Raw genomic sequence first — 27256 nt, forward strand, 5'->3', positions numbered from 1 at the left:
TTGAGGCAGGCCCTGCCGGTGCAAGGAATGGACTGGTGTCATCCCTGTTCTCTCAAACACTGATTCACAGAGGACAATGCATTCATCGAATAAAAGAATGTGCTAGCTGCCTGACCAGGCAGTGGCGCAGTGGATAGAGCCTCGGACTGGGACGCAGAGGACCCAGGTTCGAGACCCTGAGGTCGCCAGCTTGAGCAAAAGCTCACCAGCTTGAGCCCAAGGTCACTGGCTCTAGCAAGGGGTTACTTGGTCTGCTGAAGGCCCGCGGTCAAGGCACATATGAAAAAGCAATCAATGAACAACTAAGGTGTCGCAAAGCGCAACAGAAAACTAATGATTGATGCTTCTCATCTCTCTGTTCCTGTCTGTCTGTCCCTGTCTGTCCCTCTCTCTGACTCTCTCTCTGTCTCTGTAAAAAAAAAAAAAAAAAAAGAATGTGCTAGGCCCAAGCCTTATAATACACAAGTGGAGAAGATCAGGCTTAAGACCTGCAAATAGCATTCAGGTACAAGTGTGGACAGTGGTCCTGGAGACCAGCTTCAGGTCCTATGGGGCAAGCCACCTCCTCTCTCAGCACCCCAGTTTCACCACTTGAACAGTGAAAGTATTTGCCTCCCCCCTCCCTCCAGTGCCTGTCTAGGATCACCCTTAGTAACCTTGGCCCTTTCTCTTCCGTTCTCATCCTCCAAAACTATTCCCTTACCTTAAGTAAGAGGCATCAAAGACCTAGATGAATAACCTCCTATATTCCCCTTTCCCACAGTTCTCCACACAGACTTCTCCCTTACTCATTCCATTCTTCCAAGATGGCAAAAATAATCAGACTGACAGCAATAATTACAAGCACTCATCTTGTATAGCCCCTGACCCTTACAGTGACCTTAGAAGGGGCTCTAGTGCCATACTTGTTTTATAGATGGACAACCTGAGGCTCACTATGGATCTGGTCCCTCCCTAAGGTCCAGCTAGCAAGGGTCAGAGCCTGAACGGAATACACATCTCTCTGACCCTTAGAGCCCACACATCTGCCCTATAGGTGGAAAGTACAGGTGAGAGGGACTTCCTCCAAACTGCTGTGTGTCCTGGGACAAATCACTCACCCTTTCTGAACCTCCATTTTCCTCGGGAAGTAGCCTCAGAGGGCACTGGGGGTCACTGCGAGCTGAGGGATTCTGGGATGTGGGGAGTGGACCTGGGGCAGCTGTGTGTGAGCCAGGGCCCCCCCGCCGGGCTCAGATGACCAGTCCAGAGGGCCCAATCAGGCAGGCCTTGGATCAGGCCATAAGTGGGAACAAAACAGTCAGGGAGCTTGCCTCCCCGGCTTTGTTTATTGTCTGGGAGCTGGGAATATTTTGAATTGTTGTGTTTGGGGAGGGAGGGAAAAATAACCAAATATAAGAAGGCAGCCAGTGAGAGGCCCGGACAGGAATGCAGAAGAATTAGGCCTGCCTGGGGATGTCTGGGACCTGGTGATGCTCCCAGAGGCCCCAGCACCCTCTGGGTCAAGGATGCTCAGCTCAGATGAGACATTCAAATTGCCTGGAGAACTTTCTTTTTTAAAATGCCTCATGCCCAATTAAATCAGGATTTCTGCAAGTGGGACCTAGACAGAATGTTTTTTTTAAGTTTCCTGTGTAATTGCAATGAGCAGCCCAAGCTGAGAACTAGTGCTGCCTTGCAGCAGCCCATGAGAAGCCCCATCAGAGGGCTTGTAAAACATGATCCCTGGGTCCAGCACAGAATTCCTAATTCAGAAATTTTGGGTGGGGCCCGGGACTGCGAATTTCTTGCAAGTTCCCAGGCACGGCTATTGCTGGCACGGGGACCACACTTTGAGAGCCACTCAGGGTTATAGAACCATTAAGGATCTCAGGGCTTTGATCCCAGTCTCTCTAGGAGGGCGGGGGAGGGGACATGGTTCCCATGATTGAATGTGCCATCTTTAAGACTGGCTCCTTTTCCCCCCAGCTACACGGATAGTTAGTTTTACAATGTGTGTGTGTGTGTGTGTGTGTGTGTGTGTGTGCAGAAACTGTATCCAGAGTGGGTGTGTGCAGAAGCTGTAGGCAGCTACAGAGCCATTCATTCAGCAGACATTTGTTGGGCACCTACCATGGGCCCGGCACTTCTCTAGGCCCTGCAGATAGGGCGCTGGACCCTGCCACCTCAGCTCTGCCCGTGAAGTGGGCAGCCTGGATGTGGAAACAGACATAAAAATGTGATCAAGGTACATTCATTCACAAGGTTCTCCAAGTTAGGATGAAAATAAAACCAAGCCGAGACACAGTAGTGGGGGAGGGGCAGATGGCTATCTGAGACCCAGTGGTCACGGAAGGTCTTTGTGAAGGAGGTATTGGCTGAGACCTGGGAAGGGCTGAGGAGACTGTTTTGAGCAGAGGACTAGCCAGAGCAAAAGCCCCATGGCAGAAGGAGCATGGGGCCAAGGGAGACCCAGGAGAGCAATGTGGCTGGAGTGTGTGAGGGGGTGAGTGACAGAGGTGATGGGGGGAATGTCTCAGAGGCTGTGAGGAGTATGGGCTTAGTGCAAGCATGATGGGGCCTGGGGTTCAAAGCAGAAAGGAGAACTAAGTGGGTCTGAAACTCTTTCTTTGGATGTTTTACTGAGATATTCAGAGCATTGAGTGATATGCAACAAATCTAAAGTATATAGCTCCACGGGTTTGTATATGTATACACCTACACATACACCTGTGTAGCCTCACCTAAATCAGGTTATAGCAACTTTCCAATTCTCTGAAAGTTCTCCTAGGGTCCTTCAGGCCAACTCTCCCCAACTCCCCCCAATCACTGCTCAGATTTCCAGGACCATAGATTTACTTCCTCTGATTGAAAAGTCCCCATCACTGGAACAAACGGCACAGCATGTGGTCTGTGGCGGTCCTCTTCCCCATCAGGTGTTTTGGAGATTACCCCCAGGGTTTTGTGCATCTCAGGAGCCCTTCGTCTGTTTGTTTTCCTTCCTCCTGCGGATATACATAACCAGCGCTGTTTCCTCCCCCCCCCCCCGCTATTTTTTGGCTATTATGAATAATGCTCGTATATACATTCTTGTGCAAGTTTTGTACAGAAAAATAAATTCAACTGAGTAAATTTGAAGTTCTAATTGGCTTTATTAAGCGAATCATGAATTAGGCAGAATCCAATTTAGTAAATAGAGGGTGCTCTGAGGGGGTGAACAGAATGGAAGGTTTTTAAAGAGAAGAAGGGTGGTGCAAAAGAGCTATTAGCAAGAGAAATGAAAGGATTATTTTTGGGCTGGGACATCTTCCTTTTGGGGAAAGAGAACAAGAAGGGTTTTATAATGCGAATTGCCTCTTCTTTTGGCCCTTGTGACAGATTACCTCATTGGTGTTGACCAGAAAATTCCAGACTGGTTGATTACAGTTCTGCAGAAGGTCAAAAGTCAAAACTACAATTAGGTTAGGTATTAAATCTAGATTTGGTATCATGGGCTTTTAGCACAAGTGATGCCATTCTGGACCTGTGGTTTTTCTTTTAACAGTAGGCGCAGAATTCAGGATGAAAAAGGGGTCCTGTGAAAAGTAGTCTTAGAAGTTGATCTGATCATAAATTCCTAACTGGGTAGGTCATGAGGGTAGTCATGCCCCAGGCATATAACTTCCTTGTTAAAGGTTTATCTTCCCTTTAAGCAAACCCTGTCCATTGTTCTGTGCATCTAGATTAACACACTTTTGTTAATCCCTTTTCAGACCCTTCCTTCTAAAGCAAGACCACCCTCAAAATAACAATCCTGTAATCCTCCCACCTTGCTTTCATATAATCTTCCTTCTGTTCCCTCCTTAAATCTAAATGCATGAGAAGTGGCAAACTCATTTCTTGGGAGGTTTTTTTCAGTCTGTTGAGATCTTGCTTCCAGGTGTATCCTCTGTTTGACTCAAATGATTATTATAAAAATTCTCTACATTCTTACTTCGACAGAATTGTTAGCTGATAGGTTAAGTGGATGTTTAAACCTTATAAGAAATTGCAGGCCCTGGCTGGTTGGCTCAGTGGTAAAGCTTTGGCCCGGCCTGTGGAAGTCTCGGGTTTAATTCCTGGTCAGGGCACACAAGAGAAGCGCCCATCTGCTTCTTCACCCTCTCCCTTCTCTCTCTCTCTCTCTCTCTCTCTCTCTCTCTCTACTCTTCCCCTCCTGCAGCCATGTCTTGACTATTGGAAGTTGGCCCCGGGTGCTGAGGATGGCTCAATGGCCATTCTCAGGCGCTAAAAAATGGCTCCAGTTGAAACTGAGCAAGGGCCCCAAATGGGCAGAGCATCGCCCCCTAGTGGGCTTGCTGGGTGAATCCCAGTCAGGGCACACGCAGGAGTTTATCTCTGCCTCTGCTCCTCTCACTAAAAAATTTAAAAAGAAAAGAAAAATAAATAAAAAGAAATTGCTAAACTGTTTCTGCAGTGGCTGTGTCATCCCATGCCACCACCAGTCACGGAGGAGAGTTTCAGGATCCCTCTCACAGGCTGAGTGAAGGTGGCTGGGGCGTGGGAGAGGAGGTCAGGGAGGACCCTACTGTACCTTCCCCTGCAATCATCAGGAGGGAGACAATGGCCTGGCTTAGGTGGCTAATGAGCTGAAGAGTGGCAGCAGCATTGGTGAATGTGTAAATGTGCGCATGTCCCCCCCCCACACACATATATTTGCAGTACCCACCAAGGGAGAGGAGAGAGTGAACCCTGGAGGCTTGCCACTCACAGACCACATCCAGCAAGGGTTTCTTGGGCTTCTCTGCACTTTGGGCCTTGCGCTAGGCACTGCTAAGGACCCCTGCCTTCTGAGTGCTCCCTCACTGTGGCTCTAAGTGTGCTTGAGATCCAGGCTGCAGGAGGGCAATGGGCTAAGTGCTTTGGGGGAGGGTGCAGTCTGGGGGAGGAGATAGCATGTGGGGAGGCTAGGAGGAGGAAAAGCTCAGGGCATGCATGCAGGAGGGTCACTGAATGCCCTGCCAGGCACCGGACTCAGGGCTTTTTGTGAGTCAGCTCCCTACAACAACCTGGGATACAGAGGTTATGATTAGTCTGGCTTTACACTTTAGGAAACTGAGTCACAGGGAGGTCATACAATTCACTCAAGGTCTCAAAGATTTTTTTTTTTTTTGGTATTTTTTGTATTTTTCTGAAGTTGGAAACGGGGAGGCAGTCAGACAGACTCCCTCATGCACCCGACTGGGATCCACCCGGTACGCCCACCAGGGGGCGATGCTCTGCCCATCTGAGGCATCGCTCTGTTGCAACCAGAGCCATTCTAGCGCCTGAGACAGAGGCCATGGAGCCATACTCAGCACCCAGGCCATCTTTGCTCCAATGGAGCCTCGGCTGCAGGAGGGGAAGAGAGAGACAGAGAGGAAGGAGAGGGGGAGGGGTGGAGAAGCAGATGGGCACTTCTCCTGTGTGCCCTGGCCAGGAATTAAACCCGGGACTCCTGCACACCAGGCCAATGCTCTACCACTGAGCCAACCGGCCAGGGCCAAGGTCTCATAGATTTTGAGAGATGAAGCTGGGATTTGCAAGCAGGCAGGAGGAGGGTGGGGAGGTGAAACAGATTCTCGAAGACTCAGATGCTCTGACAAAGCCTCTGTGGTACAACCAACTATCTGTGCACCTCCAGAGATGTGGACACATGGGATGTGCCCAGGAGAAAGTGACTAGGATAGCGTCGTCACTTTGTCTCCTTAGGGAGTGACGTTCTGAGAGGTATTAGGAAGCTGGCCAGATGGACCTCCAGCTGGCATTTCAACAACTCTTGTTGGTTGACTAAAAGATGAGACAAAATATTCCGAGGCAGGGGACAAAGGGTTTTGTTCAAAGTTCTGGATCAATTTTATTTTATTATTGCCAACTGCTTAAAAAAACTTCATCAAGTTGCCTTTTCACAATCTCATTCTCTGCCTTGTTCAAGGTTGCAAACGGAAGGAAGCCTGACCCTTGGCCATCTCTCCTCAAGCGCCCTCCATGAGCGCTCCCAGCTATTGATTTTCATTTTTGAAATGGGAAGAGGTAGTCCCCACAGAATTTCAGGCTGGCACGTGGCTTCTGATGGAAACTGATGCTTGGGTTTCCTTGAAGTTCCCTCTTCGCTGCCAATGGGTTTGGTTCCTTGGTGCTCAAAGTCTCTTCCTAGAGCTTCCAGCTGCCATCCCCTGGCACGGGGACAGGGATGATGCACAAAGTACACCATGGGTCTCACAGTCATCCCCATGCAGGGAATAGGCAGGTGGCATAAACGAACTAGCCAGGTGGGGACTGTGGCAACCTGGAGAGCCCATGTCCCCATGCAAGAGGAGTGCTGATGCCACTTAACTCCAAGTGATGGTAGACAGATGAATAATGGGCCTAAGGTGGCTTTCCAGGAAAGCAGACATTCAGGTTTCTAAACTGAACTCTCCCAACTTTTTATTCATGGCAATTAACTCAAGTATTTTAAAGCCAAATGGAGGCCACAGAAGCATATCTGGGAGCTGGATTCAGGGCAGACTCTTCCCCTCTCCTCCTCCCAGTTTGAGATCTCTCATTACAATGGGTCTATGAGGTGGGATTTATTGTCCCATATTATGGATGGGGAAACCGAGGCACAGGGAGTGGGTCGGTAGGCCCAAGTCACACAGCAGGGAAGTGGAAGAGAGGAAAACAGAAACTGTGTGTCTCTGGTTTTGTGCCAACCTCTCTCCACCTCATCCTGGATTTCCCCATGCCCCCCCTCCATCCCACCTCTGGCCTCTTATTCACCCACCTGGCCTTGGGTTGAGGTCAGAGCCCTTCCTGGCTCCTCTCCTGCTCCTTTCTCCCACCTCTCTCCTGCCCTCTAGGGCTGGGTTTTTGTCTGAAAACCACTAAGAGCCTAGGAATACAGTCATTTAAAAGTGTGGCCTCTGGAACCAGGTGGCCTGGGTTGAACTCCAGCTCCACTATGTGACCACTGAGTGACCTTGGGCAAGTTACTGAATTTCTCTGAGGCACAGTGTTCCTCTCCATAAAATGGAAAGAATAATACTACCAATCTGATAGGGTTATGTGAGGATTGAACAAGTTAACCTATTTAAATGCATTGAACTGTCCCCAACATGCCGCTAAGTGCTATCTATATAGGGTTTTTAAAAATAAAATAAAAAACCCAAACATTTATTGAGTAACTTGTGTATGCCAGGCTCAGGACTCAATAGGGGCATAAAGGACAAGATCCCAACCCTTGTGGAAGACAGAGGGGTTGGACAGAACTTGTCGATGTGTTCTGTGCCAGCACTATCTGTACTACACTGGCTTGCTGAAGTTCAGACGACCCAATGGACCTTTTCAAATTGCAGCCCTGGACATACCATTCCCCTCATTCCTCTTGTGGCCTCACTGCCCTCGCTTACTCTCTGCCACCCTCAGCTGGGCCCGCATCAACTTTGCTTAGAGGGCCACTACCATGCTCACCACTGAGCTTTTGTATAATAGTTTCCTTTGCCTGAAACTTGCTTATCTCTCCGTTCTCCTTAACCCTGTGGCTTAGTCAAAGCCTCCTGGTTCCAACCTCAACTCCAGAATCACATCCTCACACTAGGACCTGCCACTCTGCACTGTGTGCAGTGACTCGCACAGTCAGGAGTTTCTGCTTACTGTTGGCTCCCTCAACTCGTAGAGGAATCTTACTTCCAGCAGAAGGAGAGAAATGTGGGAACTCAGTGGCTTCTCCTCTCCAGCTCTGGTTTCTTTACTGATAAAAGGGGTGCAGGTTGCCTGAACTAAGGAAGGAGCTGAGGTGACTGGAAGTGGATGCCACCTGGGGCTGCTGGGACACTGGAGACACTGTTGGACCGTGGGTGCTTCCTGGAGAAAGGGGCACCTAGGGCCAGGAGAGAAGGGCAGGGAAGACACAGGGGAAGGCAAGGGAGGGTATGTGCCCAGAGTGGTCAGTGTCTAGGTTGGCTGGAGCTGAGTGGGGGTAGCCTGCCAGAAGGTCAAGATGGAACCAGTCAGCAGGGGGCCTCAATGAGGAAGCCTGAGGAAGCCAGGGCAATATAGTGTCATTTCCGGAATCCTGCTGTTCAGCATCCCTGGTCCATCTCTGGGGCTACTCAGGAAGAGTGCTATGGAGCTCCTCTAGGCAGTGGGTCCCCGCTGGGCCAGGTGTACCATGGTGTGTGGGGAGGTGGCTGTCTGCAGGTCCTGCTTGGTGTTTCTTCCTTCATTTTCAGTGTAAAAGTGGAAGGATCCAGTTTTCCACACAGCCTCCCTGCTGCAGAGAGGGAAAAAGAGAAAGAGAAGGGAGAAAACTGGAGCTTGGAGAGGGAAAAGACCTTGCTGGAAGTCACAGAGCACTTCCCCCTCATGCTCAGCCAGGCCTCGTTATGGAAAATGGTCTCTGAGGATCCGCTCATGCAAATAAGGACAAGAATAATGGCACATTCCCCATTTTCATTTAAAAATAGTCACAGTAGCTGACACTCGCTCGGCACTTAAGTGCCTGGTGCTGTTCTGATTGCTTTACACTGTTAACCTTGGATCTTCACAGCAGCCAGGGGTGATAAGTTTTCCTATTTTTATTTCCATTTTACAGATCAGGAAGGCAAGGCACAGAGAGCTGGAGTAATACTACCCCAAGGTCACCCAGTTGGGGCAAGACCAAGAATTCGGGAGCTCTTTTCCAGCTTCACATCACAATCTCAGGTTGCCCTCATGCCTGAAAGGCAGCGAGGGCGCTGTGCCCATTTCTTGAAGGAGCATATCAAGGCTGAGAACCTGGATAGTCGCCTAGGAGGACGTAGTGGAGTGGTTTGGACCTGGCCACTCAAGGAACCACAGGCCCCTCCCGTAAACCAAGTGAATGGGTGAGTGGTGGGGTTTCAAGACTGGTGTTAGGAGTCAGAGCGGGTTGGGGTTGCGGCCTCTCTTGGCAGGAGGTGGTAAGGACGGGCGGTATCATTTGGCATCAGGGGTTGTAGAGTAAGGGTTTCCTGGAAAATACGCTGTAATGGGGGAAGCAGCGGACCGAATGTTCGCCCACTGCCTGAGGTGTGCGCGCGCGCGCTCGGCGAGCCCGGGCTCTTTGTGTGTCCGAGCCCGTGCGCGCGTGCGTGTGAGAAGTGTGCGTGTGTGCACGCGCGCGCATGTACATATGTGTGTGTCCCCGTGTGGGGCGGGGCGGGGTTCTTCGGCCACGCCCCTAACCGCCCCGGCCCCGCCCCCGGCCCGGCCAAGCTGGTATTTTTCCACCCAGCAGGATGGGTGATGCTGAGAGCTGCCTACTCAGACAACAGACACGCGAGGTCAGGAAGAAGCCGCTTATAAATTACTGCTTCCTTCGCGCCGTCACCAGCGCCGAGCTCCGGGCCGTAGTCTCAACCCCGCTTGCTTGCCGTCGCCGAGCTCAGAGGACAGCGAGCTCTGAGACCCAGTCACGCGGAGCAGCGCGGAGCGCGGACCCCGCGGGCCAGAGATCCAACGGGCGGGCAGCCCCCGGCGAGTGGAAGGGAGCACAGTGCCGCTGCCGTTCCAGGTACCCGAGGGAGAGGGAGCCGGGCACGCCGAGCCCTCGCTTCGTCCCTGCGCTCCAGCTAGTCCCAATCTCCTTTCCACCCAGTGGCCCCCACCCCCATTCTGGCGTCCCCTCTCACCACCAAGGGAGGGACGGTCAGTCGGCTGCTCAGACCTGCTGGCGGGGCTGTTATTGTTTCCCCAGAGAAAAGGCTCAGGCTTCTAGTGCAGGCGGCAGGTGTGTGTGTGTGTGTGTGTGTGTGCGCGCGTGTGCGTGCGCGTGCGCCTGTTTTACTGGGGGTCTGTATGTATCTCCCCGTCCCTGTGTGTGTGTTTCTGAGGGTGGCTGTTTCTCCATGTCCCCAGCAGCATGCACTGTGTGACCCAATGTATACCTGCTATTCTCTGTGTCCGGGACTCTGTGTGTATGTGTGTGTGTGTTCTGGTGCGTCTGTAATACCTGAGTGTGGTTGTGTCTTCAGACGTCTGCATTTGTGTGTCCCGGTGTGTGTCTGTGTGAACTTGTGTGTGTGTGTGTGTGTGTGTGTGTGTGTCTGAAAGTACCTGGCTGTGCACGTGTGTGTCCCCAAATGTGGCTGTGTCTCTGGGTTCCTGGTTGCTGGTACTTGTGTGTCCTCGGCTGTACCTGAGGGAGTGTCTCTGGTGTCTAGAGGGCTTAACCGCAGAGCTGGTTCTTCAGGGCAGGCACTGAGTGGGGAGAGGAGACAGGGCGGCATGGCTCCAAGAGTGCTGCCCGTGTGTGGCGTGCAGGTGGTAGTGCCAAGGTCCAGCCGTCTTGAGGGACAGCTGGAGGCCAAGTGGGCTGTGAGCAGGGACAGCAGGACACTCTTCTTGACTTTTCCTTTTCCTTCTGGGGGTTGCTTTTTGGGGCAGGAGTTTCTATCGCTGCCACCGGCCAGAAAGAGAATCTCAGAGAATCCACAGCCCCAAAGCGTCAGCCTGGACTGGAGGGAGGACCTGTGGGCTGCCTTCTTGGGCACTCAAGAGGGAGGTGTGTGCTAGGCAGGGCCACCAGCCTGGCTATTTTGGTCACTGCCAGGCCTCTGCCAGATCCCGGCCTTCCCCAGGACCAGCCCCAAAGGCTTGGGAAGCAGCCGGGGCCCCCATTTCCTGCCTGGTGAAATAAATCAGCTCAGTAACTGACCAGGCGCTTGAACGGAGGGTCTTCAGGCTGAGGTTTTGAGGTTTAGCAGCGCGTGGCTCCATTTGGACTTTGGTAAATTGGCCCATGCTTTGGCACTGCTGATGTTCAAATAAATGTCATGGAGGAGATCTTTTAACATTTCTTTTAAATTTTTTCTTGGCTAGAAGGGAGGGGATCTCATCCAGAGTCTCCTAGCCAGAAGGAGTTTATTTTTATGAGAGAGAGAGCGCGGGTGAGCACTTAGCAACCAACCGCCTGCCTTCCTCTCAACTAGGGAGTCATCCAGGGAGAGTGGGGTGGGCAAGAGGAGGTGTGGGGGTGGAGTGGAGAAGGAATTTCATCAGGATGGTGTTAGGAGGAAGGGGGATTAAAGGGGCCTCAGGGCACTGGCTGATGGGTACCCACCATAGGGTAGAATGGCAAAATGGCTAGACTTCCTAGGCCTGGCTCAACCCCCCAGTTGACGTTGGGCAACCTATTTCTGGGCCTCAGTTAACTCATCTGTAAAATGGATGATGTAAACTGGTTATGGGGTAAGCAGAATCTGAGTCAGGAGCTTGTCCCCAGGGAGCTGAGTTCAAGTACTGTGTCTCTCTGTCTTATTCTGCCTGCGACCTTGGGTGATTTCCTGGGCCTCAGTCAGCAAGGACGCCAATGCCAGCCTCACTGTGTCCTTGAGGGGATTGAGGGAGATGAGGCTGAATAAGCCTGTGGTAAGCTGTAAAGCCGTACTAGGCTTCAGAGCTGCTGATTAGAGGGTGTCACGAGGTCCCAGGTCACTGCAGTATGGGGTAAAGGCTAAGGCGCACCTCAAGGTTTTTTCCTTCAGGGATACCCTTGTACTGACCTGTGACACAGCTGCAGTCAACCTCTCTTTCAGCTCATCTTGCTATGATTGGGTCACATCTGCTTTGTGGAATTGGGAGGCCCTAGTGGGAGTACCCATTTTACAGATGGGCAAACTGAGAGCTGCCCAGAGGACAGCAGCAATGGTAGGATTAGGCTTCAAGCCTTGGCCAGTTGTGAGTTTTGGCTCTGTGGATTTGTAGTAGCTAATGTTTTGAAGAGTTGAAATTGGACCAAGACTGGGGAAAACAAGGGACAAAGGTGTCCCGGTCCTCAGGGTTGGAGTGTGTGGGACTCATTGGCACTTTGAGTCTGTCCCTAGTTATCCATTGTCCTTTCTCTGTACCTTCTCTTTGAGCCTTGCTGCTTTTACTACGCAAGTGTCAGCCTCCCCAGGAGGTTATTTGGCCACATGAGTAACATTGTCTAATTCCAATTTGTCCACCTGTCAGCCTGTCAAAGGACTTGGGAGTTGTACCTTTGTACTTTTTGGTGTCTTTCCAAAGTTCCCAAAATGATAAGACACTTGAGTTATTGAACATATTCCTGTATATCGGAAAGAGCTAAAAAATAAATCACAATATCTGGGTAAAAGTTAGGGCTGGCTTTGAAGTCCTAGTGTCACCTCGATTGGTGCGGTTGGTGCGAGCTGACCCCCAATTTCTGCAAAAGGTCATAGCGAGAGTCAGATTCTTTGGAGCTGCATCTCACTTCTCTGGGTTCACCAGTTTATCTTGACCAAAGTGTTTGTGTGAATTAATGGGATCTGGGGAGGAGCTGTGGATGTAGAAATGCTCAGTGACCTTCAAATGTGAATGAGAGCTCTTTTTTTTAATGTGCCTCATTTAGTTGGTTAATAAACCTTGTTAAGGTCAGTTCTGGTCAGGCACTGGATTCAGGGTAGAATATGGCTTTCGAGGAGCTCATAGCCCAGAGGAGAAAGGACAGTGTGGCAGCTGCTGTGACTGTGCCATCCTTGGGATGCTGTGAAGACTCAGTGTGCACTGATGGCAGGGCCATAGGCAGGAGGAACTTTTGTCTTCTTAGAGGGGGTGATTTTGGAGTTGGCATCTGAATGCAGGAACAGGATGGTCTGGTGTTATAGGGAGCACAGCAGTTGCAAAGGCACAGACATGTCTGTCTCCCAGGGACCCAGCTGGAGAGAGGAACTTGTCGAGGGCCTTGTGTGACAGGTAAATGGGCTTGGACTTTATTCTGAGGGCAGCTGAGATAGAAATAGCATCAGACCAGATTTAGGGACAATGCTCGGGAAGCCAGTTAAACACGGAGCCCTGGAGACCCCTGAGAGTGAGTGAGGAACTAATCTGGGGTATAGAAAACGGAGGGTAGCCCAGACACTGTTGGTCATGACTCAAAGCAGTTTCTGTGCCAATGAATTTTGCCCTAAGCTCTTTTTGTAAACACAGGGTAAAAGCCTGGACATGCTATTTAACAGGTACACAGGCCATTAACATACTGGCTTTGACCTCCTGGGATCATGCAAGCCTGGCCTCTTTAGGGTGAGGTATGTCTGTCCTAGACTGGGCTCTGGGATTTCCCTTCTCACCTCACCTGGTCAGAGGCTTCCTTTGGAAACCTGAGCTGAGGGGCAGGGGTTAGGGTTGGCTGTGAAAGGTCAGAGAGAATGAAAATTGTTACGTTTCTAAAGCTTGATATCAACCAGCACTCTCTTGTAAAACCCAACTGCAAATCACTCAAAACAATAAGGGGGGGGGGCAGCAGCTGTAATTCTAGTCAGGTATCAGAATTACCTGACTAGAATTACCTGAATTACTTTTTATAAATCCAGATTTCCAGGCCTAGTCTGGATAGTGAAGCAGAACCCCTAGGGGTAGAGCTTGGGAATCTATTTAAAACTTTTTTCCTCCTGATTTAAAATAAAATAAGATGTCTGGTGGAGTAGCTCTGTTGGTTAGAGTGTTATCCCTATACACCAAGGGTGCAGGTTCAGTCCCCCAACAGGGCACATACAAGAATCAACCTCTAAGTGCATAAATAAGTGGAAGAATAAATCAATGTCTCTTCCTCTCTCCCTTCCCCTCTCTCTCTAAAAATCTATTTTTTAAAAAGATAATGTTTTTAAAAAAAGAAAAACATCAAGTTGAGATATAATTTACATGTAGTGAAATGCAAAGATTCTGTTACAGTTTGATGAGTTTTGGCAAATTATACAGGTGTAACCAACACCCAGATCAAGATAAAGAGCAGTGTTTTTCAACTGCTGGTCCAAGGACTTGTGCTGATTTGGTTCATAATCTTCATTCATACAATGTCAGGGTGGTTAACTCTTTCCTGGACTGGCATGAATTTTCTGGTAGACCTATGGACCAGCGGTTGAAAACCGCTGATACAGAGCATTTCCAGTTGCCTCAGAAAATTTGTCTGTGTCCTTCCTCCCCCAAAAGGAACCAGTTTCTGATTTCTATCACCATAAATGAGTTTGGCCAAACCTAGAATGGGCTTGAATGGCATGTACTCTTTCGTGTCTGGCTTCTTTCTGCCTGATGTTTCTGAGATCCGTCTGTGCCATTCAGCATATATCCATAGTTCATTCCTTTTATTGCTGAGTAGTATTTCGTTGTATGGATGCACCATTTTGTTTATCCATTCTTTTGTTGATTGATATTTGGGTTGTTTCCAGTTTGAGGTGATTTGGAATAAAGCCTCTATAGCATTGGTGTACAAGTCTTTTTTGTGAGTATATACATATTTTCATTTTTCTAGTGGGAAACTGTCAAAGGAATCTTTTAATTACAAAAAATAATATACCTCAAGCAATACAAAAAAGTATAAGCTAGAAATGATCCTTGAAGATCATTTAAAAAAATAAGTGCAATCTAACCTTCAGTTTTTCTATCTGACTGACAACCCATCATAGATCTCTCTTTTTATAATAACAATTAAGGGATTTAAGATGATACATTTTCCTCTGCCTACAGCTTTAACTGTATCCTTCAGATGTCTACATGGGCGTATGCTCCTTTTTATTACTTTCTAGATTGGTTTTTATTTCCTCTTATATCTAACGATTATTTAGGATCTAAGCTAGATGTGGTTTTGTTTTGTTGTTAATAAAAATAGCATCGTAGTGTTCTTGGTCCTGCCTCTCACTCTGTTCAAACAGCAGACTATTGTAGAAACGTTGCTTTTCAGAACATACAGATCTGCCAGGCCATTGTGAGCAGCTAGTGTGCACTTGGGAATCACTAATCTAGGCTGGCCTGTCTTCATCACCTCAAGTGCTGCCAGCACAGTGAATAAAATACCCCCACCCAATGACGGTGGACTTGCCCTGGCGGTGGGCAGAAAAGCAACCTGAGACCATTCGAATTCTGAGATGGGAAGAAACCATTCTCACTGAGCACCCACTCTGCCCTACCACCCTGACTGCATTGACTTGTTCCAGCTCACGGAGCTGGGAAATGGGGAGGAGCATTGGAAGCAGAGCTCATCTTGTCCTCTTGTTTATTGAGCACCTACTTGGTGCCAGGCATAGTGCTGTGACCAGGGGGACAGGGTTAAATAAATCAAACAGTGCCTGTGCTCAGGTAACTCACAGCCTCCTGGAGGGAAGGAGATCTCTATCAGGAAGAGTTAATGAACAACCCCAGGCAATTTATGTCAAGGAACACCTGAAAGGTCTAGGGGAGAGTGGGCCCCTCAGAAAGGTCTAGGGGAGAGTGGGCCCCTCAGAAAGGTCTAGGGGAGAGTGGGCCCCTCGCTGGAGAGTGTGGGGACTTTGGGATCATTGAGTTAACCCTTCCTGCCCACCCACTTTATGGATGAGGAGGCTGAGGTCTGAGTGAGACATAGGTCAGCTCTGGAAGATAGGCCATCAAAAGGGCCATTGTTCACAAACCTGTGGTCGGTCCCCAGCCCCACTTGCCTTTCAGTGATTATGTAAAACAGGTAGGTGTATTTAAGGACTGTTTTTACCTCTGTCTCAAACTTTCAATGGTTGTGGTCAGGACTCTCAGATCCTGATTTTATCACAGCAAAATTGGAAAAGGGTGAGGCCACAAAGTCATACTAATCTGAAAGATTCCTTAGAGCTTGGCTGCTCAGGAGGCACCTGTAGAATCAGGAATGGGGGTTCCTGGAAAGCAGGACAACCTGCGTGGGGAGGAGCATGGAGCCTGGCTCCTGGTGGGCAGCTCTGGCCCCTATGGAGTAGAATTGGAGAGCTGAGTTCTTGTTCTGCTCACCTTGGGTTCTTCATGGCCCCTCTGAGCTTCAGCCTCCCCATTAAGTGGATGCTTGGACCACATCGCCACAGGGCAGCTCCAACAAAGTCTGCCTTTGCACAGAATAAAAGTGATAACGTGAATTATTGCCATGTCTCACCACCCCCCATCCAGCAGAAAGTTCTTAACCCTGGGGGCCACGTTGCCCACTGTCTGGTTGGGGGGGAGAGGTGAAGTTGGCCGGTGGGTTTCAGCAGAGCCATGCTTAGTGGGTGATGGACACTAGAAGGGGTGGTTTGGAAGGCTCTCCTGTCTTGCTGCATAGCCAGTCAGCACCTGGAGATGACGGTGGCTCAGGCCATTATTTCAAGGACATTCGTTCTATTACCAGATGGCACCTGGTGTCTCCTCTCTGGGTGGATGTAACCACAGCTCAAGAGAGTAGCCTCCTCACCAGCCTCCATGCCTCCTGGGCATGTCTTTGTATGATCACCTACTTCAAGAAGCTTTCATTGAACCCCTTAATGATGCCTGGCACATGGTAAGCACTCAAAAACTTTATGAGAGTCAAAGTAGACATAACTTCACCCTGCTCTGAGCTCCTGTAGGGCAGAGCTCAGGCCTCTGTGGTCTTGGTCTTTTCTTGAATTCATCCCCCTGACTAGGGGACCAAGGGAGAGGAGCGTGCGCGCGTGCACACACACACACACACACACACACGCACACACACACGCGCGCGCGCGCACACACACACACACACACACACCCTCCAATTTCCTCTATCCTGAGATCGGAGGCCTTAGTTTAAACATCTGAATGGGCCCAGGCTTGGAAATTAAATTCACCCCGGTGATGTAGCAGGTGACCAAGACAGAACAAATCGTGCCCTTATGAAGCTGAGCACGGAATAAGTTAATGAATTATCACAGGGGCACTGGAACACCAGGGTTTGGATGATCTTGGCTGCTGGCATGCTGTGTAATCTAGGCGAATCCTTTACCTTCTCTGGTCCTCAGTCCTAACTTGAAAGGAGAGTTTGAGTTTAGGGGAAAGTACCTGCTGAATAAAAGGAGGAAATGCCCTTTCTTTTCTCTATTGGGGAGCTCATGTCATCCCCGTGTTGGATGCTGCTCTGGTTGACCTCCGTAAGGATACTATTATTATCCTGTTGGTTCTCAAGATGTCTTGGCCCTGGCCGGTTGGCTCAGTGGTGGAGCGTCGGCCTGGCGTGCAGAAGTCCCGGGTTCGATTCCAGGCCAGGGCACATAGGAGAGGCGCCCATCTGCTTCTCCCCCCCCCCCCCCCTCCTTCCTCTCTGTCTCTCTCTTCCCCTCCCACAGCCGAGGCTCCATTGGAGCAAAGATGGCCCGGGCGGGCGCTGGGGATGGCTCCTTGGCCTCTGCCCCAGGCGCTAGACTGGCTCTGGTTGCGACAGAGCGACGCCCCAGAGGGGCAGAGCATCGCCCCCTGGTGGGCGGAGCGTCGCCCCCTGGTGGGCGTGCCGGGTGGATCCCGGTCGGGCGCATGCGGGAGTCTGTCTGACTGTCTCTCCCCGTTTCCAGCTTCGGAAAAATACCAAAAAAAAAAAAAAAAAAAAAGATGTCTTAGTCCTCCTTAGGAAGGAGCCTCCCGATTTGGGGCCTGTGTTCTCAGATGCTCTGAGCAGAGCTATGGCAATGGGCTTTTAGTGAAAAACATTTGCTGGGAGAACAGGGTAGGTTTTTCTTCTACCGTAGGTAGAAGAAGATAGATTAGAGCATACCTTAAAAAAAAGAAAAAGGAAAAGGACCTTTCTCCCCCTCAAACCTGCCAGCCTCTCCTCACCGTTACTGAGCAGAATTCGGTTGTCTTCCACTTCTCACCAGTGGAAGGTGTGGGTTGTTTTCAAAGGATTTGCGTGCCAAACCTGAGAAAACAGTACTAGTCACCGCAAAATGGTCTCCCAGGGGCAGCTCTGGACACAGGCGTGTTCTGTGTTGTCCACACAGAGTTTTAGAAATTTGAGCCAATAATTTTCAACATGGGATTCTTTTTGCATCTGCACCTGGTCACCTGGTTTCTCTGACTGCAGTGCTGTCCCGCTGGGCAGCGCCCCCTCCCCTCCCCGAGCCGCAGCGTGCTGGGGCTCCAGCCCTGGAAGTGTAGCAAGTGTGGCAGGGTGCCGCAGGGGGACCACCAGTGGAAGCACTGGGGAGGTGACTCAGGGGCTTAAGCTCAGTAGCTTTTCCATTCACAGCGAGTGGGGACGCTTAGCACTTTCACAGGGCAGTTCAAGGCTAGAGCTGGGGAAATCCTAGCTTCTTGTGGAGCTCACAGGCTTTCACTGCACATCGCCCCCCCAGGCCTCCCCCCCGCCAGACCTTCCAGGGCAGCCCCTTTCCCACCTCTGCTGTGAGTTTGAGGCAGTTTGCTCTAGGCAGAGGGTAATTTAATTTGCCTCCTTCAATGCAAAAGGTTCAGCCTTTTGTGGAGAGGAGCAGAGGCAGCCTGACTATTTATTGAAAACCCCAAATGTAAGACCTGGGATGTTTTTAGTAAATCTTATTACCTTAGCTGAGTCATGTGATCAGTACCTACTCCTAAGTCTCACTGTAGGACACACCCCGCCTAGGCCCCTTCCCCTTTCCCCAGCGATCAAGCGGCTCGGGAGACTGAGAGATATATAATTTTTCTTTCCTCTCAACATTTCATTACCTCTGACCCCTACCTGCCATCCCCCAACTCCACGCCAGTCTTGGCTCTGTCTTAGGGACTGCTTTTATTGTGCTGCTACCACAATAAAAACATATACCTGAGCCCCTCAGACTTGGAAGCTGTAGACCTCTCCTGGGATCTTGGTAAAATGCCCCTTTCTGCAGGAAGACCAAGGTGGGGCCAGGTGATGCCAGTGCTGCTGGTCTGGGGACCAATCTGAGCAAAGGAGATAAGTCATAGCTGTGGGGTGCCCGCTGCCTTTGTAGAGCCAGACCCAGGCTCAGGGCCTTGTCAGCATCATTTCTCTAATCACTGCAAAAGGTACCATTATTCCCATTTTGCACATGAAAAGCTGAGGCCCCAGAGTGAGCAGGTAACTAGCCTAAGGTTACATAGCTAGGAGGCCAGACCCTCTGAGCCAGTGCCACCTTGGAAAGGATGCTGGTGGGGAAACCCTTTTCTGCTGAACAGTGCCCTTGGTCCAAAAGCCACAGGAGGCTTTTAAAGGCAGCCAAGTAGGATGTAAATCAGGGAGAGCCCAGGGCCCGCCAGGCCCTGCTGACAGCAGGGCAGCCGAGGCAGCGTTTCAGGCCCAGGCCTGCAGCAGGATCTGGTGCTGGCATGCTGCCTGTACCCAGAGCCACTGGGGGATGCTCACAGCTCCTGGAGGAGCCTTAGCAGCCCAAGGAGGCCCCGCGTCTCTTACAGCCTCCCCAATATTTAGATAAACCCCAGGGTGAAGGGCTGGCTAGAGAGGTGGGCAATGGAATGGGTGTAAGCTGGGACCTAGTGCTTTAGTTGTTTAAAGACTGGCTCATGCTTGAACCATGTGATCACTTTCCTTAATTGGGGGTCTGCTTTAAAGACCGAGTGGCCTTGGTCTCCAGCCTGGCTGGGGCTTTATTTTGCACAGGCACCTGCCCTAAGCAAATGGGAAGAGTAGGACAGGTTTAGAGTCTAGGTGGTCACTGGACCAGCAGCAGTAGAATGATAAAGCAGACTGGGGGTGGGCCCAGCTTTCTGTTTTCACAAGCCCTCCAGTCTGAACTCTGAGAAGGGCTGATTTCTCTTACATGGGGAGGATCCGCAGTCTAACCTCTTTACAATAGCTCTTTTGGTAACTAGAGTTACTACCACTACAAAGGGATCTCAGATGACATTTCATCTGTACCCCACTTTTCTGATGGCCTGAGTGGGAAGGGGGCAGCATAAAATTATACAGCATATTCAAAGGGCATAGGTCTAGATTCTCTTGGATGCAAGCAACAGGAATCAGTTCAAACTAACTGGAAGAAAAAAGATAGTTTACTGACTCCTTTAAGTGAAAAGCTCCAGGACCCTCCTTCAGGCATGGCTGGATCCAGGTGCTGAGAGCTGTCATTGGGACACCTTTCTCTCCATTTCTCTGCTCCATGTCCCTCTTCTGTTGGCTCCATTTTCCTTGGGGTACCCCAGCTGTACAGGGTTTTCCTTCTCCCAGCATAGCCATTTCGGCTTAGAAAGAGCCTTCTTTTATTCTCAGTATTTTTAGCATAACTCCTGTCATCACTCTCATTGTCCAGGCTTGGTCATGTGCCTGTCCTTGAGCCAATTGTGATGGCCCCTCTGGATGACTAGGCCTTGCTCACATGGCCACCCTGGGAAGTAGGAGGTGGGGTTAGCCCACCTAGAACCCCACAGACTGAAAATGGGTACATGTGGGTCTCCTGGTAGACTCCATGAAGGTTGTCCCTAGAAGAAGGGGCCTGGGTGCCAGCCACCAGACCCACAGGGACTTAGTGCCATTCTTATCCTCCTCTCTGAGCTGGCCTCATCCAGCTGCTTAGGTCTCACCCTACGTAGAATTATACTCTTCTTCCTCTGGTTCCCTTAATGTGCTTGTGATTGAGCATTCAACATGCTACCTTCATCCTTCCCTTTGTCCCTCTTTCCTTGATATTGTTCAGAATAGCAAGGTACATGTTGGCACTTCTATCACCCACACCAGTTGGAGATGTTTCTAATCTACCCCAGCCTTCACAGACCTATGTGTCTACCCAGAAAACAAAGGTTCCATGACATCTTTGTCACATGTTAGCCTTTCCCATGGGGTTCCAGGCTCCATGAGAGTGGGACCTCAGCTGTCTTGTTCACTGCTGTGTTCTCAGTGCCCAGAACAGTGTCTGGCACAGAGTAGGTGCTCAATAAATGATTGACTGAAGGTCCCTATGCCGTAGTACCTTTGACTCAGCGGGCACCAGTCTGAGCCTGTTGACAATGGGGGCCCTAACATAGCAATGAGGGGACAGGGAGCCCTCTGGTCTGGTGAAGAGGCTCTGAGAGCAGGGTTGCAGACACAATGAGGTGTGAATGGAAGCACCTGGCCTGGGGGCCCCTGTCTGCTCAGCCATTTCAGTGTAAGATCTTAGTTGTTAAGAACCGTTTCCTGGATTTCTGCCTTTTAACTATATTCCAGTAAAGCAGGAGAGCCTTCCAGCACAGCTCTGCTGGTGGGATGAGACCCAGGAGGGACGTCCCCACTTGCGTTATTTCCCAAACTGAGTTCCAAAGAGCAGGAGGTGTTCTATTAAAAAAAAAAGTCTTCTGGGGTCAGTCACATTTGAGGACTGCTTGGGTCAGCAAAGCTCAACAGATTTTCTTGGCACATGAATCTCAGAGCCTCTGAAGAGTTGATAAGTATTCTCCAAGAATCCGGGGTCCCCAGGGCCTCCCACAGCCCACCTCTCTAGTGTTGGCGTGTCCCCTTGCTTGCAGGGAACAGTCAGTCCTCGACCTGGGCATATGACTGGGCTGGTGGGGTGCTCACAGGAGTGCAGACCTTTGGGTCGTGGCTGGGGGGGGGCAGCTTAGTCAGCAAGAAGAGCCATCTCCTCCTGACCCTGGGCCAGGCCATCTGCTCCTCCCAGCACAGGCTACCTGTGGACAGTTTCAGGAACACTGCTTCCAAGAGAGGGGTGTATGAGCAGGTGTGTCTGCATGCATGTGTGTCTGTGAATATGTGAGTGCATATACAGCACCTGAACTCCCAGTTATCTGGTCCCTGCTGGGTGTTCATGAGGGTCCCTCCTAGCACGTGTGAGTTGATAGTCACATCTGGAAGAAGACTTAGAGTCCTGTGTACAGTCACAACCTGACCAGGTCTTCTTTCCTTCTTTCTCTTATTGTAGTAGGTCCAGAACAACAGTCCTTTCTGAGGAGCCTCCAAATGTAAATGGCACCGAGCTCTCTCCATGGCGAGGGGTTTCACAGTTGTGGCAGTGAGCAGAGGTGTGGCTGCAGTAGCATGGTGTTTCCGCCAGGTCCTAAGAGGAAGAGACACGAAGCCTCAGGTCCTTGTCCGCATGTTGTCACCTGGGTGGTGGGTCCACAGCCTGGATTGGCCATCTTTGCCTGCCTATGTCAAGGGAGACACCCCTGTAGATGGGCCAAGCACTGATTTGGGAGCCCTAGCCTAGCTCCCCTCCTGGCTTTGCCACCAAGTGGTGATGGGCGCCTTGCTGAGTTGATGCTGAGGATTTGGGTCAGACGCATGTGAGAGGTGAGCTGCTTGACTGCTAGCACAGACAGGATGTTTCAGGAATCAGGGCTGCTACCCTAGTTTTCTCTTTATTAGATTTTTTTTCTTTTTTAAAATTGAAAGCCTTCAGAAAAGTTGCAAGAATATTATAGCCAACTCTCATATACCCTTCACTTATTAGATTTTCCCACTGTTGAAATGCACCACTTTCAGTTCATCTCTTTTTCTTTTTATGGTATAAGAATAGTCACTTTAATATTCTCTTTCTCTCTCTCTCTCTCTTTTTTTTTTTTTTTTGCTGAATCATTGGGGGTTTTGCAGTCAAGATGCCCCTTTACCCGTAACCCTTCAGCATGTGTTTCGTAAGAGTAAGGCCATTCTTTTATGTAAGCACACGTAATTATCAACCCCAGGACTTTTAACATTGACACAGTTCTGTTATCTAATCTACAGACCTTAATGGCATTTAGTTTTGGCTGATGGTATCCTGATATTTACAGATTTTCCACCCTAGTTCAGGATCACAACACTGTGTTTAAAAGGGCTTTAATGGGGCAGGAACCGGACTCGGTCACTTTTCTGCAGATGTCTTCTTTACCTTGATTTAAAACGTTCTTACTGTAGGGGTTTTCAAAGTCTTCTAGTTGTGACATTCAGTAAGACATTTTACGACAGGATGCTGCATTTACTCACAGGTACACATGCATGAAACTGAAACCACAGTTTCAAAAATAATAACTCACGCCCCCACCATTTACGGGGCTCTGCTCACTTCTGGTTTCTTGTGTAAAAATGATAGCTCTACCTCTAAGTTGATCTCATGACTCGCTAGTAGATTCTCCTCTGGAATTGGAAAATCCCGGCTCCCTGGGCAGTAATTTCTCCTGGAGGGTAGGGTTGGGGGAGAGGTAATGCCCCTGACCAAACTTCTACTGGTGTAGGATTGGGTTTTGGTTGGCTTGGGGTCACCTGGCAAGCCAGGACCAGGAGAAAAGGCCTGCAGACCCTTGGTGGGCTGCTGCTAGTGGTGGACCAGATTCTCTACTTGTCATCCAGACCCTCCACCCCAGGTACTCTGTCACAGTTCACTTGACCCTGTGGAGACCTGTTTTTCATGCTGTAGCATCAGAGTGAACAATCAGGCAGGCGTATCTCTGGTGGCTCAGGACACCTCCCTGACCAGCTGCCAAGTAGGTACAGAGATGTCTCATCTCTGTCACCTCCAGAGTCATCCTAATAAACCATCATAAATGTCAATAAGAATACTTGCTAAGGCCTGACCTCTGGTGGCGCAGTGGATCGACCTGGAAATGTTGAGGTTGCTGGTTCGAAAATCTGGGCTTGCCTGGTCAAGGCACATATGAGAGTTGATGCTTCCAGCTCCTCCCCCCTTCTCTGTCTCTCTGACTCTCCTCTCTCTCTCTCTTCATCTCCTCTCTAAAATGAATAAATAAAAAATTAAAAAAAAAAATACTTGCTAACATTTAACTCTTAACAGCATGCCGAATGTGGTGATGAGAGGTTTAATGTATGCTAGCTTATTTATCCTACAACACTCCTACAACTTGGGTACTGTTATTCTCTTTGCAAGAATGACAGATAACATTTATTGAGTGCTTACTCTGGATCAGGCACTGCTAGGCACTTTCTAGACTCATGCATTCCTCACAATAGCCCCGTGAGGTGGGCACAGATATTATCTCCCTTATACAGATAGGAAAGCTGAGGTTTAGAGAGGTCCATTGATTCGCCTTGAGGTCACAAAGCTAGGAAGGATTTGAACCCTGGCTGATATGACCCTAGTATCGACATCATCCAGCATTGCCTTCCCCTCTCCCTTCCCCAGACTGGGAGCGGACTCCTGGTTCAGCCCTTTCCTGAGGCCCAGTCCTGGTTAATGAGTAGCTCAAGGCAGCTGGAAGCCAGGTACCTGCTGTTGAGAAGCTGGAATGTGAGTTCTGCTTTCAGATAAAGAGAATATTGTGCTTGGTGACCCCCACCGGGGCTGGTGACTTTATAGGAAATAAACAGATAGAAGCCAGCTACTGTTCCTTTCTTCTGAGGTTTGCTGACCTCCTCCACACTGGGTGGGAGCTTATTTTACAGGAGAGGTAATTGAAGTTGACAGTTTGGTTTGCTCTCAGGCCTGTCTTATACCTCCTCCAAGCAGCCCTCCTGGGTTTACTCTTGACATGGCAGGCAATGGGATTTTGGAAGAAGGTGTCTTGAAAGAACAAAAGCTGTCATCCCTAAAGTCTGAGCACTACTGGGTTGCAGCCCTCCTTGCTGTGACCTCCAGGTTCCCATCTGAGAAAATGGCTGATAATCACTTACGAGCCCCTCCCGGAGTTGTGCGCAGCCTGGAGGAGAGGATGTGTGGGTGTCTGCGGTTGTTCAGGAGACTCTGAGTTATCCTGTTTTCCCGAAAATAAGACCTAGTGCAATTTTTTTCAAGCTTAGAAATATAAGGCCTCCCTTGAAAATAAGACCTAGTGCGTCTTTAGGAGCAAAATTTTTTTTTTTTTTTTTTTAATTTTTCTGAAGCTGGAAACAGGGAGAGACAGTCAGACAGATTCCCGCATGCGCCCGACCGGGATCCACCCGGCACGCCCACCAGGGGCGACGCTCTGCCCACCAGGGGGCGATGCTCTGCCCCTCCGGGGCGTCGCCATATTGCGACCAGAGCCACTCTAGCGCCTGAGGCAGAGGCCACAGAGCCATCCCCAGCGCCCGGGCCATCTTTGCTCCAATGGAGCCTCGGCTGCGGGAGGGGAAGAGAGAGACAGAGAGGAAAGCGCGGCGGAGGGGTGGAGAAGCAAATGGGCGCTTCTCCTATGTGCCCTGGCCAGGAATCGAACCCGGGTCCTCCGCACGCTAGGCCGACGCTCTACCGCTGAGCCAACCGGCCAGGGCAGGAGCAAAAATTAATATAAGACACTGTCTTATTTTTAGGGAAACAGGGTAGATTTTGTGCATGGAAATAGAGTCACAAGAAATTCTTGATGGAATTCAGTTTGGCTCGTTATGCTGATGTTTGTGATGACATGACTACAGTATATTAATAAATGTTGACTTTTTGTTCAACAATAAATGTGAATTCTTGTTCATGGAAAAATAAGACATCCCCTGAAAATAAGACCTAGCGCGTCTTTAAGAGCAAAAATGAATATAAGACACTGTCTTATCAGAAAAAAACAAGAACTGCATGATTCCATACGTTGGTGGGACATAAAAACGAGACTAAGAGACATGGACAAGAGTGTGGTGTTTGGGGGGGGAGGGAAGAAGGGAGGGGGAGGGGGAGGGGCACAAAGAAAACTAGATAGAAGGTGACAGAGGACAATCTGACTTTGGGTGATGGGTATGCAACATAATTGAATGACAAGATAACCTGGACATGTTTTCTTTGAATATATGTACCCTGATTTATTGATGTCACCCCATTAAAATTAATAAAAATTTATTTATATATATATAAAAAAGACACTGTCTTATTTTCAGGGAAACACGGTATTAACGAACCAGCCAAAATACTTATTCCTGATGGGACAATTCATGCAGTGGAAAGTCCATGGAGCTGGAGAGTCAGACAATTTTGGGTTTAAATCCTGGCTTCACCCTGTGCCAGCTGTGTGAGGAGAGAGTCACTGAACCTCTGAGCCTCAGTTTCCCCACCTGTGACCTGCAACATGGAACAATAACAGCATCCAGGAGGATTAGAAAGACAGCAAGTGTGGGATCAGGGGTAACGGTCACTTTGTCATCACAGCGGCATTTTGAAGCACTCAACAGCCTAACAAAGTCAGTTCCAAGAACCCCACCACATTCTCTCATTCATCTCCCTGGCAGGATTCCCTAGAGCAACCCTTACTTACCCCCACCGCAGCTGAAAATCAAATCCACCCTCCTGGGTGCCTGCGGTAATTTTAGCAAGAGGGGAACCTGTCTGGACTTGTCATAAGAATTCCCATGGGGCCTTCCCCTACCCCTCCAAGTTGTAAGCTCTCAGGGAAGGGCTGTTAATATCAAGACCTGTGACCACTTACGAGCATCAAAGTCAGCAGTAGTTCCTCTGATGGCAAGGCAATGAGAATAGTATTTACTGTTTCTTACCTGATTAAAAAATGGAGGTGTTTGACATAGAAAAACATTGTGTAGGTTTAAGGTGTACAGCATATTCATTTCATACATTTGTATTGCAGCATTGATAGTCATTGTGCTGTTAGGCTTGGGTCCTCCAAGTAAGGGCTCCATGAACTAATTAAGGGTGGAACAGTGTGTATTTTGTGTATGAGCCATGTGGTCTCACCTCTGCTATTGTAGTTAGAATGCAAAGCCAGTATGCAAATCATGGGTGTAACTTTGTGTCAGTAAATCTTTATTTACAAAAACAAAATCCTTGGATCTGGCCCAGGGGCTGCAGTTTGTTGAGCCCTTGTTCAAATTGGTTTTCATTTGTTGGGTAAACCATCATTTATTTAATTAATCCCCTAGTGATGAGGGATTGGCCTTTTGCAGTTTCTCTTTCTTGTAAACCACTCTGCTGTGAGCATCTTTTTCCTTTCTATTTTTAATTGTGGTAAAATACACATAACATAAAATTTGACATCCTAACCATTTTTAAGCCTAACGTTTAGCAATGTTAAGTATATTTACAGTGCCGTGCGACCAATCTCTGGAACTTTTTCATCTTGCAAAACTGAATGCAGTGAACGTATTTACAGGAATCTCGTCAGCCAAGTGGAATTGCTAGCCTAAAGGGGCTGTGCATTTTTTTGTTTCTGTTTTGTGTGTGTGTGTGTGAGACACACAGAGGGACAGACAGACAGGAAGGGAGAGAGATGAGAGGCATCAATTCTTTGTTGTGGCTCCTTAGTTGTTCATTGACTGCTTTCTCATATGTGCCTTGATGGGGGGGGGGGGAGGTCCACAGCAGAGCAAGTGACCCCTTGCTCAAGCCAGCGACCTTTGGGCTCAAGGCAGCAACCATAGGATCATGTCTATGATCCCACGCTCAAGCCAGCAACCCACTCAAGTCAAATGAGCCCACACTCAAGCTGATGACCTCTGGGTCTCAAACCTGGGTCTTCCACATCCCAGTTCGATGCTCTATCCACTGCGCCACCTCCTCATCAGGTGGGTGTGCATTTTTAAGATGCTGGACACAATGTTGCCAAAATTTTGACTCTAGAAATTACCTTAAAGGACAGCCCCAGGCATTAAGAGGGAGTGGTGGCCTCCTCCTTGAGGAGGCCCTGTCTTCAGGACTTTAGGGAGCAGAAGATTTAAAACAAGCCATCCCAGAGAAGTAGCTCCCAATCTGCTCGCCTTCCTTGTTTG

At 49.5% G+C, this 27256-nt stretch overlaps 1 protein-coding gene and 1 long non-coding RNA gene across 3 annotated transcripts in view; one reads left to right on the forward strand and one right to left on the reverse strand.

Moving 5' to 3' along the window:
- Positions 1-7131: 7131 nt before the first annotated feature.
- On the reverse strand, positions 7132-9720 carry LOC136314395 (uncharacterized). Its single transcript, XR_010727309.1, has 2 exons — positions 9630-9720; positions 7132-8251 (listed from the first exon to the last, which is right to left on the reverse strand). It is a non-coding gene; the product is annotated as an uncharacterized lncRNA (long non-coding RNA).
- SLC6A6 (solute carrier family 6 member 6) overlaps positions 9225-27256 on the forward strand; it is an 89375-nt gene continuing 71343 nt past the window's right edge. Inside the window, exon 1 of one of the 2 annotated variants that reach the window (XM_066245208.1) lies at positions 9225-9511. The gene's annotated coding sequence lies outside the window, so the exon portion shown is untranslated. Of the gene's footprint in view, positions 9512-16125; positions 16247-27256 lie in introns of those variants that run through there. The other variant, XM_066245210.1, reaches the window with a different exon arrangement.

The sequence above is a fragment of the Saccopteryx bilineata genome, chromosome 10 (assembly GCF_036850765.1).
Source record: "Saccopteryx bilineata isolate mSacBil1 chromosome 10, mSacBil1_pri_phased_curated, whole genome shotgun sequence".
NCBI lineage: Eukaryota > Metazoa > Chordata > Mammalia > Chiroptera > Emballonuridae > Saccopteryx > Saccopteryx bilineata.